The sequence below is a fragment of the Jaculus jaculus genome, chromosome 11, assembly GCF_020740685.1.
Source record: "Jaculus jaculus isolate mJacJac1 chromosome 11, mJacJac1.mat.Y.cur, whole genome shotgun sequence".
Taxonomy (NCBI): domain Eukaryota; kingdom Metazoa; phylum Chordata; class Mammalia; order Rodentia; family Dipodidae; genus Jaculus; species Jaculus jaculus.
In genome coordinates this window covers 51,047,907-51,067,172 of record NC_059112.1, presented here as the reverse complement: position 1 = coordinate 51,067,172, position 19,266 = coordinate 51,047,907, and the positions used below count along the sequence as shown (strand labels likewise).

Here is a 19,266-nt window from a genome sequence, read left to right as displayed (position 1 = left end):
GCTGTGCATGCAGTGTGAAAAGTGCCTGAACCTAGGGTATTTCAGACCACTCACCTGTACATTGGCAGAAGTTTTCTAAATCAGTAAGAATTTGGAAATCACAAGTACCATTTTCAGACCATTTGGATCCATTGTCCAGCTAATATTGTGGCCAGGCAGAGTTGCACAGAAAGATCAGACAGTGAGGTTTGATGTCATCCAAGAGTTGTAGATACTTTAAGTTCTTAAGGAGATAGGCCAGGGATGTAGTAGAAATTGGTTTAGAGGTTAGTACAGTAAAAATAAAAAAAAAAAAATAAAGAAAATAAAAGGCCAGTAAAAAGATAAGAGAAAGAGGAAAGCAAGGATGGGAGAAAGAAACTAGGTCTACACAGAACACCAATATGACCCCCTGACCCATTAGGGTAAATGGGGCATACACCTCACACATGGGCAGAGGTCATACAGGTCACAATTATCGGCTGTTCAGCCTGTTAGTGGGCAAGGCAGGCGACTAGGCTCCCGATGGATTAGGCAGCTGGCAGTGAAAGATGAGACCTCAGGAGATGGAAGGAGAGGAGGAAAGAGGAGAGTGTTCCAAGATCAAGTCAAAAGGCACTCTTTAGAGTGCGGTAGACTGGAAAGTGAAAGACTCTCAAGGAGCCAAGAGTGCATCTTCTCAAGACCTGGGGTTGGGGTCCAAAAGTGGGTGAGTGGTGTAGCCTGTTGTGCCAGCACAGCTTCCGAGAGGGATTAAACCTGAAAGCAGGACAACCCAAGAGGTACACTTACCAAGAAGGAGGGAGGAGATGAAGAAGAGAAGAAGATCAAGGCTGAATTGTGGTGGGTGTGAATGCTGGTTTCAGGCAGAGATGGGCCAAAGCACTCAGAGGGTCAGTTGCAGCTCAGTGGCCTGGTCAGGGGAAAGGAGGTCTGGCTGCCCAAGAGAGCAACTGGAAGCCTCCTATCCAAGTCAGGGCACCAGATGTAAGGTATGGGACTGACCAAGACCAAGCAAACCACTCTGAAGCAAAGATGAAAGCTTTTATTGGGGAAAAGCATAAGCTGCCAGGGCTGATTCACAAGAGAGGAGCACAGCCAACCTGAGTTTTCAGGTAGTGGGCTTTATAGGGATTTTTCAGTTGGGGGTAGGTGAAGAAGAAAAAAAAACTCATTTGTTAAGTTGAATACAAAAGTTCCTTTAGGGGAGATCATTACATTAATCGTTTAAAATAGCTAGGTTGTGGCACCAGAAGAGTGACCATGTGACTTATGAGATAGGCAGATAGGCAGGGGGCAGGAAACCATGACCTGGGGCATTGTTAGGTAAGGAAGGGATAATGACTGGGCAGTTTCTTGAGAAATGTGGATAATCCACTTTCCTATGCCTCTGTCACCATTCTGCTGACCACAGTAACTTCAGTTTCAGAGCCTGTCTGAACCTAACGCCAGGTTGGTCTCAAACTCACAGCGATCCTCCTACTTTTGTCTTGTGAATGCTAGGATTAAAGGTATGAGCCACCATGCCCAGTTTGTTAGAGGAAATTTTCTGAAGGAGAACTATAGGATGTTATAAGAGAAGACAGCAAGGACAAATGAGGGTAAATCAAAGGAAGCTCAGAGAGAAGGAGCATGGGAGCTGAGTATAAAGATTTATCACAGTAAAGGAAGTAGGGAAGAAGCAAGACTCTAGTATCTCTCCACTGTATCATCTTCAGATCAGTGGTTACCCTGAGGGAACGAGCTTTTGCCTGAACCTATTTCCTTCTCATATACCCTGAATTAACAATGTATTCCTCAAGGGCTGGAGAGATGCCTTAGTGGTTAAGCGCTTGCCTGTGAAGCCTAAGGACCCCGGTTCGAGGCTCGTTTCCCCAGGACCCACGTTAGCCAGATGCACAAGGGGGCACACGCATCTGGAGTTCATTTGCAGTGGCTGGAAGCCCTGGCTCGCCCATTCCCTCTCTATCTGTCTCTTTCTTTCTCTCTCTCTCTCTCTCTCTCTCTCTCTCTCTCTGTCACTTTCAAATAAATAAATAAATAAATAATGAACAAAAAAAATTAAACAAAAACAATGTATTCCTCAAGACAAATGAATTTGGGGAGTAATGGAAAGGCTAAATAGAAAACCATAGCCAAGAATCTTGGGGTACAGAAATGATGAGGGTCAAGTGCTTCATGGAAAGATCAGGGAGGATTCTGGCCATCATGGGTTACATCTTAATACTTCCACCTGTGACCTTTGTGACCTTGAAAACAAACATTACTACTATCTTCTCAAAGTTGTTTTAAAGGACTTAATGAGAAAAAAGTAAGCTGGCTTCATGAATGTCAGTTCTCTTTTCTTTCTTTTTCCAGCTTTGATTATAGATTGAATGCTGTACCCTTAAAATTCATGTGCCTATCCAAGCTTACTGACACAAGGCTTAATAAGAAAATTGCTCTTACCAAAGAGAGGATGCAAATATTAACTGAAATGGCATTTAAGAATTAAATTTATGAAAGGCAATAGGAGTGAATGGAATAATTAAGTATAAGTTAGATCTGGTACTTGAACATTTTCAAAGGGGAAGCTGGTCATGACTCATTTGGCATGTGTGGCTATTCCCAGGATAAGGATGGCTCTACCTTCATCAAGCCTCTGTGGATGCTTTTCTATGTTGTTAATCAAATGGCTTCTTGCTATCTTTCATCCTGTCTGTTCCATGAAAATGGAAACACAATTTGAGCTCTGTCAGAAAACAATAGTGGAAAACACGGGGGCTTGTGTACCAAGAGGACAGTGACAAAGGAAAAGGAATGTGCTTCTTAAAAGAAAATGAAAACATAAGCACCCTGGCATTAGGGACAAGAACTGTAGACAAAATCAGAAGTGGAAGTGTTACCATCCCATTTATGATATTTTCTCAGTTTTGGATACTGAAAACGATCACTGTCCTAGTCCAATAGTAATATTGTAGCAAAATGTCATGAATTGAATAATTTATAGACCATATAGACTTATTCCTTATAGTTCTGGACACTGGAAACTTCAAACTCTAGGGAAAAGCTGGGTCCACAACTGGTAACGACCCATGCTTTGTTTCAAAGATTTCATCTTGTTGCCGCATCCCAGATCCTCACATAGCTGGAGGATAAAAAGGACTTTATAAGTGTTTTTATAAAGTCATTAATCTCATTCATGTGGGTTCCATCATCATGACCTAGTCATTTCCAGAAGGTCTTCACCAAAGCAAAATGAAAATTAGTATGTCCCTGGTGAGGATAGTTAAGAGACTATAACAGGAATGCCAGAGCCAGTGTTGCCTGGCACCACAAAGGCCAATAAGCAGACAGAAGAATTTAACATTTAAGTTGTTTTTTATTCAGAGAGTGAGTAATCTGAAAAGATGTCAGGTTAACACCACAAAAAAAAAAAAAAAAAAAAAAAAAAAACTATCCTACAGCTCATCTCAAGCTGACAGGCTTCATAGGGAGTGGGGTAGAACTAGGGTGGAAACAAAGGTAGTCATTTCAGAGCTCAGTCTTGCTCATCTGGCCAGATGATATGTGATATAGATGAGACTTGTGCCCTCTCTGCCTCTCTCATCAAAAGCTCTTTTACTCTTTCCTCATTCTCTGCATGCCTGGGTTCAGGTACTTCTTGAAATGCTGGGTCTGGTTATTCTCTGCCAGGATAACCTGTGCTCCACAGGGGAATCTGTGCTAAGGTAGGGATGGGACTAACTCAAAACAAACAAACCGTTCACAGTGTGTGGATCCTAAGATATTAATATGTATGTGCAGATTACTTTCTATAAAATGGAGTATGAATTTGTCTTTATAATACAAAATAAAATAAAAAATAAAGCGCCACTGTCATCTCTTCATCCCAAACCAACTCCCTGGGGGTTCTTTGACTGAAAGTATTCATTAGTGGCAAAAACCTTGATTTTTGTTTCCAGATCCAGTATTCTTTCTAAGAACATATTTAGATATGTTATATACCTTTTAATCTGGTCAAAGTTTACTCTATACCCAATCTCATTCCTTGTCTCATACTCAGTTTTTCTACTGCAAAGTCACTTGGTGAATTCTTCCATCACAGAAAATAACATCAAAAGGAATATAAAAATAGAAGTAAAGAAGCATGCAAACGGGGCTATACCGATGAAGCTCCCCATGGTACAATTGCTTTCATTCTTATCAAGGGTCACTAATATTATCCACCTCATTTTGCAGCTGTCAGAACTTTAACTCATGGGTTGGAGAGATGGCTCAGTGCTCAAAGACCCTTGTTTGCAAAGTCATATTTAACACTGTTCATACTTAATACCCACATAAATCCAGCTGCAAAAAGTGGTGCATGCATCTGAAGTTCACTTGCAGTGGCAAGAGGTCTCTCTCTCTCTCTCTCTCTCTCTCGCTCTCTCTCACTCACTCTCTCCTTGCAAATTAATAAGTAAACAAATAAAATAAAAAGGACTGCAACTCAGAAATATAATGGCCATTCTCCAGTGACATGTATGCTAAAGGTCTTGGTCCAAACCCTTGCATCTGCCTCTACCTCCCCTAGCAGACAGAGTACTGAGCTTGAGAAGCAAAAGGCTCTTGGCTCCAATTCTTCCAGCAGTTTCCTCCCTTGCCAGCTGAAGAGGCTTCCTTTATGGTCACCACTTCATGACTTTAAGTGGCTGGTAAGCAACTGGTCTTGGAAGACCTATCAGAGGGCCCTGGCTTCCTGAAATGAAAGCTGATCATTCAATTTGAACATGACACTATCAGGAGATTTTTGGCTCTTTGTACTACCTCCCAAATATGATACAGTGACTTAATCAACAGATATAGACAATTTTATTTTTGATTAGAAGGTCTGAAGTGGCCACTATGCCATTGTACTTCCTGGCCTTGCATGTTCTCATCACTTAAGCCTGGAGTACATTTTTGAAAGCAAATCAGGAAACTTCTTATCAGTCCAAAGCCAAAGAACTATGAGTGCTTCTTGCTGCCAAAAGGAAGGGACTTCAAGCACAAACTTCACATCTGTGCACACCAAGGTTAACTCATGCAGCTGTTAGAAAGTCTTTGCAAGCACTGTAAGAAAACAGTTCTTGCTCTCATCCATGGGTGTTTTTCTTCTTAGAGATGAGTTTGTTGAGAAGGGTCTGTTAGCTGCTATTGGTGCTCCATGAACTTCTCTGATAATGGGGAGTGTTTGCCAACTGAGATTTAGTAGATGGAACATCTCTGGGAGATACTTCTGCTGAAATGAAAAGGGAAAGTAAAAGCCATCAGGCACTGCTTTGCTTGGGTTAGTTTTGAAAAGCCCTCAGCACCTGTCTCTAGCTAAGGGTCTAAGCTCAAGAGGAAAATGACACAGACACCATGAGAGCAAACAGAATTGCTCTCTGTCATCCCCCTGAAAAACAGATTTATCTCTGAATCCAAGCCTGTATGACCCAAGTTTAAGATGTTTGCTTTATTTTGATATACTGTAAGATTTTAGTGGAGGTCATACTATAGCCAATATTGTTCTTTTTAGTGGTATAAATCCTGTAATCCATTTACTTTAGGTTAAGCATGCTGATTTATTTACAGACTATTTTGTGATTAAGCAAATGTGCTCACCATTCCATAGTCTCAGGGATAATTCAACATAGGAACAGAAGGATTTAAAAACTTTTTGATAAAGTCATGGGATCTTATTGCATGAATTTATAAATGATGCACTATAATAGCAAGTGTTTCTTTTACAAGTATTTTAAATACACTAGTGGCTAATGACTTGGAGGAAAGGTCACCATAGGGGCACAACAAAGTTCAAGGAAATCTTTCTGTTTCCATCAGCCTTTGTTATATCAGACCCCACTCTTTACCAGAAATCTAGTCTCCTTTCTTCAGAGTCCCCCATCATGAGTCCATGGCTGCATGCGACATGTGTCCTAACCCTCTGTCCATTATCAGACTGGGCATCTCTCAATGTGCCTCATTTAAGTAATAAGACACTTTCCTATATTATGTGACCATGAATTCTTCAAATGCACCCAAATTAACAAGAATAGTTGATGTTAAGTCTACTTGATAATGCCTTCCCTCTGCCTCTGAGTAATTTTGGCTCATATGACATCATCCTCTGTTGATGAGACCAATCTCATTCTGAGTGTCAGTTATTATCAGCTGACACTTAAGGGGCTTTCAAGGTCAGAGGCTGCAGATGGAAAGGGCTCTTAGTTGTTAGGAAATCCTAACAGTCCAGGTCCCACACAAATCTTCAATAAGCAAATCCTCTTGACTTTGAGCCTGTGGTGATCTGTACCCTTTCACTTTTACCTGAAGTAGACACCAGAGCTTGACATCCTAACAGTGGTATTAACCCAATGTGAGTTCTTCTAGGATAAAAATGTGTGGTGGTAATACAACAGAATCAAACTTTTATTTCCATGGGCAATTGCAAAGGAAATTAGATGGTGATTGTAGGACATGCATCGTAAAACAGAGGAATACAAGTTTAGAATATAGAAGGAAATTACTCAAGTATTGGGAGATATTTACTGAGGATTTGCAATTTTCTGGCCCCTACCTGTCTGTCACACCTGCTCTGTAGAGTGGGAGGGAAGAGCCAGAGTGCCTGGGACACATACCAGACTATCCTCTATGTGATACTAGACTATTCAGATAACTCCTCTGTACCTCATTACACACCTAGAAATTAACAAGGCTAGGATCTAAACAGGTGGTTTTATTTATTTATTTATTTGACATAGACAGGATGGAGAGAATGGGCATGCCAGAACCTCTAGCTGCTGTAAACAAACTCCAGATGCATTGCCACTTTTTGCATCTGGTTTTATGTGCATACTGGGGAATCAAACCAAAACAGTTAGGCTTTGTGCTGAGCTATTTCTCCAGCCCCCAAATGTGTTCTCAGGTTTCACATTCTGTGTTCTTTTCACAACTAAACATTCTTTCCTTCTCTTGACAAGCTGTGAAGGTATCAGGGCCAGACCTGCCTTGCAGGGACAAGTGAGACGAATGGTCACCCTACCTCTATGCCTGGCACAGTGCCTTGTTAACAAAAGTAGGTACCCATGCTCCTTTGTTAGTAAATTCTCCCTATGATTCAGGTGTGCACAAGAGTTCACCAGTTACCCTCCTCAGCCAGTTCTATGATATTAGAAAAAGTGAATATATGCATGCAACATGACCCTCATCTGTAGATGATGATAAGTTCTCTTCATCACCACAGAGATTTGTCATTTTCTCTTCATATGAATTTATGGAGCATCCTACGTGCAGAATCACTACTATTCCAGGGTTATTTAACGTCTTGTTTATGTTCTATAACTTTCTTCATCTTTTGGCACATGTCACCTTCTAAGCCTTCTGATCTTTTTGTTGCCATGCCTTTTGACTTCATCAGGCTTCAGGGAACAGCATCTCTGTATATTTCTCTCTCATCTGAGTTGTCTGCTGCACCTCAATGTAAGTCAGTAAATTTTGTCAACAAATTGGCAGTAAGATGTAATATCTATAATATGAGAAATTTACTGGTTATACATTTTTATACTACTTAGTGTGCTGTATAAAATACATTCACGCTGCTGTCTCTACAAACTACCATGGCACACATTTTTTTTTTTTAAGCATGGAAGATGCTAAAATGGATGCTTACAATCTGGGAATTTCAGACACCTGGGAAAGAGGTCATGGAGGGTGTTGTGGAATGTGAATCTTTTCACATTAGAAATAATTTCCTATAGTGGACAATGTTGGGGCTTAAGGGAAATATAAATGACTTAGAATTTTCTCTTCATCACTTTTTACCTTTAAGACTCTAAACATATCAGTTACCTTTTAAATTTTTGTAACATACATAGACATAAGCAACTTAGCCCATGAGAGGTGCTTACCAAGACTTCATTTCCTCTTTAGCTCTGGTCCACTCAATCCACAGAATTTATTGAACATTTACCATGGGCCAATCATTCTTATAGAGAGAATAATTAGCAAGAAACAAAGCTCCTCCCTTTATGGAGTTTTCACTCATGAGGAAATGGCAAATGATAAAATCATAAACGACAATGACCTTCAGAGCCTGTAAAGAATGAAATGTAGTGACTAGCAGGTGCCAGAAAAGGGCATCTCCTAGTGAGAGTTCTTAGAGCCCCCCCCCCCCCCACTGAAGATAAGGCACTGAGCACAAACTTGAAGCATAATAAAAACATACTGGGCACTGGAGAGATGGGTTAGTGGGACCTTGGTTCAATTCCCCAGGACCCACATAAGCCAGATGCACAAGGGGGCACATGCATCTGGAGTTCATTTACAGTGGCTGGAGGCCATGGCATGCCCATTGTCTCCCTCTCTCTCTCTTTCTCTCTCTCTCTCCCTCCCTCCCTCTCTCTCTCATAAATAAATACATAAATTTTTTTTTTTTTTTTGGTTTTTCAAGGTAGGGTCTCACTCTGGTCCAGGCTGACCTGGAATTAACTCTGTAGTCTCAGGGTGGCCTTGAACTCATGGCAATCCTCCTAACTCTGCCTCCCGAGTGCTGGGATTAAAGGTGTGCACCACCACACCCGGCTTCATAAAAATACTTTTAAAATATCATACCACTGCAAAACCATGTAAGCTACAAGTTAACCATGTGACAGTAAATAAGTCATCAGAACATGTTTTAGACCTGTTTCATGACCCATAAACTACAGGGCTGAGGTATGTCCATGGGGATTATTTTATCCTTGAAACCCTACTTTGGAATTTGCTTTCTCTTTTTAAACATGTGCTATGAACAATTTTGTGAAAAGAAGAAAAAACAAGTCTTCGGACCAAGTTCTGCTGCAGTAGTCTTTCTCTTCTTCATTATATTGTTGGCCTTTTAAAAAGTCTTCCTCGTCAAATATAATTAGTGGACCTAAAGTGAATAAAGATTAATTAATGATTTTTGGGAAGCTTTAATCATCACAATTTCAAAGGATTCCACTGTTGGAGAAGACAAGAACCACAGTATGGGAGACTTTTAGGAATGGATTATGAGGCTTCACAACAACTCCCTGTGTGGCTTCAACTCTGAAATTGTACATATGTTAGTGAAGCCAACTTTCACCATTGCCAGAAGTCAGCTGATCCAACACTTATTGCCAAGTCATGTGCATGCTTTAAAAAAGAAAAACTATAGTCTAGAATATTTCCTTTCTGAAAATGATACATCAGACCTCATTTGGGTCTGAGACAGCATCTACCACAAATGAGGGTTACAAGGCAGAGAACTTACATGAGAGCATTATTTGTCTTTCAATTAACCAAGCAATTGTGGCCAGAATATTCCTGGCTAAAGGGATCCAGAAGAATGTCTCATTGTTACATTTTGCCTTTGTCTTCAGAGTGTAAATCTCCTGGATCTAAAACCTAGAGTGGAAATTGTGGGTACATGGCAACATCAAATATACAGATCAGTTTTCAGGTGCTGGTTTTAAAAAAAGTGGCTTAAACCGGGCGTGGTGGTGCACACCTTTAATCCCAGCCCTCAGGAGGCAGAGGTAGGAGGATCGCCATGAGTTCAAGGCCACCCTGAAACTCCATAGTGAATTCCAGGTCAGCCTGGGCTAGAGTGAGACCCTACCTCAAAAAACAAAAACAAAAACAAAAAAAGTGGATTACTTTATAAAATTGCAATTACCCAAATTATGAGTTCCCAAGTTAAGAATTAAGGACTGAAAAGAGCAAGCAAAGAGAATAAGCAGGGGAAGCTGAAGAGCAACTCCATGGTGTGGCACAGGGCTGTGCGGCACTGCCAAGGTGACACTGGTGGGTGAGACACTGTCCAAAGGAAAGGGAAGGGACTGCAACTGCTACTAATAATTTCTGTGGCAAATATTTCCAGCATTTTCTATACATCCACTGCTTTCCATTATTCTGGGGAATGGAGAAAAGCTATTCCACTCCAGTTCACTCAAATTAGGGTACAGGAAAGTTCACTGGCAGGTAAAGTAACAGAACTACAACTTAACTTAGTACTACCAGACTCTACAACCACTAACTTTCTGCTCTACCACTCTGCCTTAGACAAAGCAAGAGTATTTTTATTTTACCACATGAGAATACACATCTACATAAATCAAATGAGAGTTTTTTGCAAGTTTGTAAATGTTGAATTGGCCTCCTGGGGAAGAGGATGATGATGTATCTTTCTTGGAGGTCTATTAAAACCAGACTGCTTTTCTTGTATAATCTGGTATGACTTCCATGTGGTCCTTCCCCAAGGTGAAAAGACAGGCAAAGTGATTCCTATGGTTTCTTCCTCATCTTTCCAATCAAAGGCCAAATATGTATCCATGCAAAGCAAAATGATGGTGACATGTGGCATCCTGCAGCCTCAGAGTCTCCTCTCCCCATGCTGATGCCTTTGGCTGTAGCAGCACTCAGATTGTCTGGAAGGATCAGAGTCTCTTGGACCACAATAATGCTGATCCTTCCCCCACAACCAGGGAGAGTGCCCAACTCTGTCCCAATCTGTGCCCAACCAAATGAACACCATCTCCAAGTGTCTATTATTAAATTTCTAATGTTTTAGAAATATAAATTGAGACAATCATTGGCATGAAAAATAGAACTATGTTAGAAAACAGGAATGTCTCTTAAAATTCTATTATGGGTATTAGGGTTGTAATTGTCTCTAAGTATCAGAAAACCCAGTTCCTTTAGCAACTAAGAGCTTTATCTTATTCCCATAACAAGAAGCTCAGATATAAGTGGTCGAAGGATGGTATATTTAGTAAGAGTATCATTATGGGCTGGAGAGATTGCATAGTGGTTAAGGCACTTACTTGCAAAGCCAAAGGACCTCAGTTCAATTCCCCAGTACTCACATAAGCCAAATGCACAAGGTGGCACATAGAGTGGCTGGAGGCCCTGGAATGCCCATTCTCATTCTCTCTCTCTCTCTCTCTCTCTCTCTCTCTCTCTCTCTCTCTTTCTTCTTCTTCTTTCTCTCTCACAAATAAATAAATAAAAATAAAATATTTTGGGCCAGGTGTGGTGGCATATACCTTTAACCCCAGCACTTGAGAGGCAGAGCTAGGAGGAAAGCCATGAGTTCAAGGCCACCCTGAGGCTGCATAGTGAATTCCAGGTCAAGCCTGGGCCAGAGTGAGACCCTACCTCGAAAAATCCAAAAAAAAAATCTTTTAAAAAATAAAATAAAAGATAATATTATCAGAAAAACTATCTACTTGTCTATTCTTGCATCATAAATGTTTGCATTTGGCTCAGTTCTTTGTGGTGACAATATAGCTGCTCAGCTCCAGTGCTATGTTCATATTTTATGCAGGAAAGCAAAGGCCTTGCTTTATCAAAACTTACCTTTTAATTTTGTTTAAGAAACTCTCTTATAAGTCATGTTTGTGTAAATTACTGATCAATAAGTGTTTGTAACTTGGCCATCTCTAGTTATAAAGGAATATTGAACTCTGTATATTTTGCTTTCTATTCTGATGTAAGAAAAAGAAGGGAGATGTCAAATGAATTGGGTTTTGAATGATTAATTGTCAAAATATACTTTATATTTCTATTTCTGAAATCTGAAAACTTAGAATTTGACACATAAATGAAACTGTATTACATAAATATTTACTGATCATATCTACTTTAATATTTAACAATTCTTGTGAACCTTAAAATACTTCACAGCAAGTAATAAAGTTGAATTGGACAGAATCTTATGACATCAGTAAGGCAGAAATATATGGCTTTGGGTTTCAGGTTAAGATCTAAATTCCAGATGTATGCCTTCCTATATGGGGGTGCCTCTGGGGTTCAATTTCTTCTCAACTTTTTAATTGATTACTTTCATAGAGGTACATAATGTATTTATCATAACCCCCTCCCACTACCTCCTCCTTCCTCTTTTGCCTGAACCCCTTCCTTCGAATTAGTCCCTCCTTCTATATTGATGTCCCTTTTTATCTTTCTCCATCATCCATGATGACATGATGATGGGGCCAATATTTTGCATGTCTTGAACAGAATATAATAGCCATTGTGAAGTCACGAATTCAATGACTACTTCACATGTCTGGAAGATAGTGTTCCAAAGCACTCCTCCTCTGCCTCTGCCTCGTACATTCTTTCTGCTCCCTCTTGGCAATGTTCTCTGAGTCTTAGAAAGTGTGGCAGAAACATTTCAGTTAGAACTAGGCCCTCGGCGTCTACTTACTCTCACACTTTGATGAGTTTTGAGTCTCCCAGTAGTCACCACAAAAGAAAAGAAAAAAAGAAAGCTTCCCTAACCAAAGGTGAGAGTAGCACTAATCTATGGATATGAACATAAATATTTGAGGGCAATTTTAGGTGCACATATACTCGCTTAGCTAAAGTAATAGCTTCTCCTATGGGTTCTATAACTTTCCCAATCACAGGCTTTTGACTAAATTACAGTAATGAGCATGAATTATATCCCATAGAGCAGGTCTCAAATCCAGCCAGAGAGCAGTTGATTACCCCCAAACCAGTCTTACCACGATTCCACCAGTGGTCAGTTGTGTAATATGCAAGGTGGATCCATGGCTGGTTAAGACTGTTGGTGGCTGTTCTCTCCCAGCAGCCTGCCAGCACTTCCCAGCACGGTGACAGCAATCCAGCAGGGAGGAGGTTTCCAGCTCAGTTCCAGCTTTATTTCTTGGTGCCATGCAACCAAAGCATGTGATATCTTCAGCAATAACATCTTAACATCTAGCTTTGGTGGACAACCAAAAGCACTGACAATAATCTTAAGGGGAAAGGGGAATTAAGAGCCTCATAGGAAAATATTCCACCCATGGAACAAAGGGTTACTTGTAATAATCTATGGCTTCTGAGAGCAGCATTATTCATTCTTATAGTGGAATTGTGCCCAACTTTCTTTTAAAATTATATATTACTTAATTAGCTAACAAAGGAGTAGGTTTCCTTATGACTTTTTCATAATGTTTTTACCCACTCTTTGCAATCCCTGACTCCATTTAAAGCTACAAATCCCCAGTATTCTAATTAAATGTTTTCTATCCCCTTCCCTTAAGCCCTCATCCCCCTTATGACTCTTTTCTAACTTTCTTATCTCTGTTGGCTCTTGCTCCAACTTCCTACATTTTGATATGGAAATTAGGGTGGCAATAGCTGTAAAATCACTTTGTATGTTACATAAATTTGTATGCCACATGATCAGATGGTGGTGAGAGCAAATCAGGTAGCTTTGTTAGACAGTCAGGGTAGCCTGAAAGTGAAAAAGCAGGAACATTCACAATCTATATTATCTATATCAAAGGATGGTCTGACTTCTTATCTTTTGCCTAATTCCCTAGACTTGTTTTTCCATACCTGAACCCCTCTATGGGAGGGAGGTTTTTTTCTAAAATCTTGATATTGTGGTCGGCCAAGCTTAGACCCTAGAACTTGGCATCGTGGCTAGCCTCTTCCTGAGTCAGCTTCTACCACACACCAATCAGCTGTCTATCTGTCTCACCTGAGCCAGAAGGTGTATCCCACCACCATTAGGTTATAAATATGTTCTATCAGGGGAAGACAATCTCCCTCTGGACTGCCTGACAACTCATGAATCTCCAAGTTCTGGTGAGTTTCTCTTAGTCTTGAACCCCTTGGCCCCCATTTCCCACATGGGCTGTTTATCCCATCCTGCCTTCAACATGGTAGGCACTCTTTGTAATTTCTTTTCCTTCCTCTTTAACTCTCATTTTATGGTTATTCCAGTCTACCATGTGGTCTCTTTAACTACATGGGTATATTCATTTTCCTTCCCTTAGTTCTATACTTACCTCAATAAATATAATAATTTAATAACTATCCTTCTCAGTCTTGTTTTCTCCTTTCCTGATCCCCTAACATCCCATTTCAGTATGTATTCAGAAAACTGTTCTTTTCTCGCTTGCTTTGCACATGATCTTCAGTAAGTCTGAGAACCTGTCGGAAACCTGCTCAGAGTAGACACCAAAAGAATCTACTCTGCACAAGAAGCTGAAGGGAATCAGATGAAGGGCGCCCAGCCTTCTTCATAAGGACACACCAAGATTCTTTCATGTGGGGCCTCATCACTTTATCTTAGCAAATTAGACAAAAATTGTCAAAGCAATTTTGTTTTCTAAGATACATTGTATTCTTCAAAGTGTCATCTGTCTGTGACAACATAGTCAACAAAATCATTTGGTGACATTTTAAAAAGTGACTTCAGGGCTGGAGAGATGGCTTAATACTTAAGGCACTTGCTTACAAAGCCTAAGGACCCATGTCAGGCCTTCCAGATCCCATGTAAGCCAGATGCACAAAGTGACGCAAACATGCACAAGGTGATACACATGTCTGCAGTTCAAATGCAGTGTCTGGAGGCCCTGCCATGCCAATTCTCTCTCTCTCTCTCTCTCTCTCTCTCTCTCTCTTTCTCTCTCTTGCTTTCACTCTCACTCTCTCACACATAAAAAGGCCAGCCTGTTAAGCTTGCCTCCAAAAAAAAAGTAACTTCAGTGTTTATCACCAAGGAATCTAATGTCTAGAATTTGTACAGTTTGTTCAGTGTTGTAGGATGGAAAGATGCCTTCATGAAGGCTGTAGCAATGTGTAATCCTCAATTTAGCCCACATTACAGGCATTCATTTAGGTCTCTTTCCATTCTAACTATCTCCCCATGTCAGTCCAATCATTCTAGTCAGAGATGGGTACTTAAGACTTATCACTTATAGCCTCTATTGAAGATTTTGGAAGTAGAGAAACAAACCAGAAATAGCCCACATATGTATATACTCTAAGTTCAATTCACCAAAGCCTCATTTTTTTCAATATGGTAAAGTACACAAAAATTCTAAAACACAATTCAAAGTCATGAGAAGTTCTTGTTCATGGATAAGTTCTATACCTTTAACAAGCTATCATTCAACCTTACTGATTTTCTTCTTACCTGAAATTAAAGAATGAATATATGTATCCCACCCATTTCTCCTGGCTGATTTGAAAATTACTGGGCATTATCAGAGAATCAGGGAAGGTAAGTGATCAAGGTGGTCTAGGAGAGACAAAGAGGAGGACTGAGGGGCTAGAGAGATGGATTAGAGGTTAAATCACTTGTATTAGTTCCAGAGTTCAGATCCCCAGCAACCATATAAATGCCAGGTAGATGTGGACACCATCCATAATCCCAGCACTGGGGAGGCAGAGACGGGCGATCATTAGAGCAATCTAGCTAGACTAACACAACCAGTGATGTCTAAGATCAACTGAGAGTCCTTGTTCCAGTAAATAAAGTGGAAAGTAGCTAAGGAAGACATTCAGTGTCATTCTCTGGACACTACATGTATATGCACACACATACTCATACTCACATGACCCACATGCATGTTCACATGGATTCACACTGCATGTGCACAGACATGTGTATGTACACATATTCATATGTAAAATAATAAAATGATGAAAATATGGGCTGGAATGACCACCCATGTGGACAGTTTGATGTTGAACAAGCATAAACTCTGAATAATACCTGTGTCAACCCAAGTCCAACATAGACAGGAGAGAAGCATTGAGGATAAAGTGGGTGTTGTAGTTACTTTCACATTGCTGGACAAACACTCAACCAGACCTAGCTTATGGGAGGAAGAGTCCAGGAGAAGCACTGGCAATGGTGAAAGCAGCTGGCTTACTTCCATAGATCCACAGCACAGAGAAACAGCTATATCAAGCAGCAAGTACCAATAGCCAACAAACACAAACAGCCAGAATTCCATCTGCTCTGAACACACCTTAGGACTGGACTACAAGATCTGTCCCCAGTGACACCTCCTCCAGCAGGCTGCTAGAAACTCAAGTTATAAGTTTAATAAAAAGAACACCTCAGGCTACAGGAGACATACATTTTAACTACATTCAGCACATAGTAGGTGACTTGAGGAGCCATGATGATGCTCTGTTTTTCTAAGGAGGCTGATAGTAGGATCACTGTTTGAGATCAGGACAGTAAGCTGACTCGGTGTGCAGTGAGAGTAACCAGTCCAATGTCTGTCCTAAAGTAAGCACCAGAAAAGCGGAGTGGATTTACTTCTTACCTCTTAATCTAATTTATAGCAAGGGTATAAACAAAATTTATAGGACGTATACAAATGACCATATATAAAAATAGCACAAGACACCACTCACATATTTTGCCCTTTAAGTGAAACACAAGAGCCTCTTAAAACTTTCATTCTTAGACCCTGAACCATAACAATGTCTCTAAACTAATCTTGATTTTGAAAATAACTTGGCTCAAGTGTAGACTCTCAGGGAAGTCCCTTGGCCACACATACTCTTTTCTAACCCACATGCCTGGAAAGTTCTGGAACCTTGGCTGCAATAGGTGTGGGTAGAAAGCAGACTAAGCTCTGGAACTTTTTTGTTAAACACTGTGAAAATGATTCCAGACGTGACAAGCAAGAGGAAGGTAATCTAAAACATCAACTATTTTGATGTTTGGCCTTTGAAGATTTTAGCAAGCATGAGCCAAATCAGGTTCTTGGCTTCAAATGCTTCAGATTGGCTCTGTCTTTCCTGGATTGTTGAAATCACCAGGCTGTTGGGGAAGTTTCCCACTTAGCCTTGAGGACAGCTGGCAATCTGAATACAGAAGTTAGTGTCCTCTAGTATCAGGATTCTCCTTCAGTTTGTCCTACAACCCCACTCCCAACCACAAAGGGGAGAGGCAAGAATGAAGATGGGCTAGGTCCTGTTTCAATCAGCTTTCAGGCATCAGAGGAAGGGAGTTCACTTGTGAGAACAAGGGATGAGGGGCTTTGGCTTTCTATAATGAATTCATATTTGTCTCCTCTTTTCTTGTAAGAAGGGATCCCTTTGTATTATCTTCTAGAACTTCTAGCTGTCCACATGACTACAATAACAACAGGAAGCCAGGACTAAATACTTATGAAGTACCTGTGCTGGCACAGGTATAGGTATTGGTACAGAGCTGCGATCAAAACCAGTAACCAAAGGGTGAGGAAATACACAACTCAGTTGGTAAAATGCTTGTTGTGCAAACATGAGGACCTGAGTTCAAAGTCAGTGCTTGGTACACACTTGTAATCCCGGTTCTGGAGAGGCAGAAACAGGTGGATCCCTGGGCCTAGCTGTCCAGCCAGTTTAGCTTACTTTGCAAGATCTAGGCCAATGGTAGAACCTGTCTCAGAAAAGGTGGATGGCTGCTGAGTTATGATATACAAGGTCTTCATCTGATCTCCACACACATGTGCACATATGTGCTCTCCCTCCCCCCCCCCAAAAAAAAAACACAAGTAAATAAGCAACCTTCCTCCAGGCTCTTAGGGTCTAGTTGAGGAGTAGCTTAACATAACATGAAAGACCGAAGGACCATGAAAAAGTGGCTGTCAAGATAGGATGGGCTGGGACGCAGCAGTGAGTGCTCTGAGTTTATCAAGTAAGCAATGCTGTGGGCTGAGGAGCAACAGCAGGAGAGAAGGAGGCACAATGGGCTGTGCTGAGTTTGTTCCAGGAATAGCAATAGCTGGAATGGATCACCTGAGCAGAGACGTGAGGTCAGAAGGAAATGGAAGGAGATCATCTACAACCTTGCACTTCCTTGAACATCCATCTGCAGCCAGGTGGAAAGTTAGTGCAGGGTCTCAAGTGGAAGAGTGACTAACAGGTTAGGGCCTGAGTTCTGAAAGTCCAATCTGACTACTGTTTGGAAGATGAGGCTGAGGAAGCCATCATCCTGCCTTTACTCACAGTAGGCTTCAGGCTTGTGCATGGAAAATTCATAAACCAAAAACAAATGGACATACATAAAAGGATGAAACCATCAAACTTCCAGCTAATATACATTATATTGCTCAGCTTGAGGACTTACAAGCTATACCATAGGATGGTAATAAAATGAACTTAATTTGACTTGTGACTATTTTCATCTCATTTCTACAAGAACGCTCAGATACCAGACAGGTATGTTCAAAATCAGACTCAGAGGACTAGATTTGTAATAGGGAATGCTATTCATGACAACTGAAATCCACCTATGCAAGTCAACATGGGTGCTTCATCCTGGGCAGTAGCAGAAGATTGAGGAATTAGATGCAGAGGTAGTAGGATTGCCATGAGTTTGAGGCCACCCTGAGACTCCATAGTGAATTCCAGGTCAGCCTTGGCTAGAGTAAGACCCTACCTCGAAAAACCAAAAAAATAAAAAGTTTTTCTGCCTCACTGTTGCTTATGCAAGGAGCTTCTTAAGACCATGTGGAGGGGCTGATATAGAAGCTATTCAATGGGAGACCTTATGGTGAGGGGTCTCGATCAACCAGATGTTGTTTATTAGCCTTTTGTTTATACACATCCTTAGTGTGTACTCAAGCTCATTTTAGGTACTCAGAACTCAGCAACAAAACACAAGCCTTCATAGAACTTCCATTTTAAAGATGACAGATGATACAAAAGAAGTGAGTAACCAGATAGGAAGATAATGTTGAAAAGGACAAAGGTGACAATAATGGAGATGGTGGAAAATGGAAAGATATTTGAGTACCAGTTTCAGGGGAACCAAGAGCATTACTAATGTGAGATCGTCAAAACAAGAGAATCAAGGGGCTTCTGAAAGAACTTTCTAGTAACACTTGTGACCAGGAAGTGTAGTCTATAAATGAAATGAGATCAGGAGCTGGAAATAGACTGTGAGGTTTGTGTTTATTAGGTATATGTATGGAGATCACAGGAGCATGGGCAAATGTGAGTCTAGTGTACAGGAAGGCTAGGCTAAAAATGGATCTTTTTAGTTATGTGACTGGATGCCCTGAAGGAGGTGGGGGAAGTGCAGATAAAAAAGTGAAGTGAACCAAGGAAGCAAAGACAACACATGCAAGAGAGAGAGGAAAAGGAGACTGGCAAGTCACAGAACCTGAGAATTGACAGTGACGTGAAACACTGGCAGTTGTTGGCAACTATGGCAATAGTGATTCCAGTGCAATGGTTGAGCAGAAGTTAGGAGAAAATGAGAGGAATAAAACTGTATGTATTGAGACAAGGTCATTTATTTAAGGAGATTTTACTATAAGTAGGAGCAGACAAATGAGGCACTTCTCCAGAGAGAAATAATAATATGTAATGAAAATGCATTAATACTACATATATTGTTTATATATAAAGTATATGTTATTATATAGTAATGTTATATACATTTACATTCTTACATATCTTTATACATCTTTATTGGTATATATTGATGAATATTGATTCATATATAACCATTCCTTTCAAGAGAAAACAATGTATGCAAGACAGAAGGGA

General features: G+C 40.5%; 1 protein-coding gene across 3 annotated transcripts in view; it reads left to right on the top strand.

Annotated features, from left to right (window-relative positions):
• C1qtnf7 (C1q and TNF related 7) overlaps positions 1-19,266 on the top strand; it is a 120,112-nt gene that overhangs the window by 35,942 nt on the left and 64,904 nt on the right. The gene's annotated exons all lie outside the window — the stretch shown is intronic.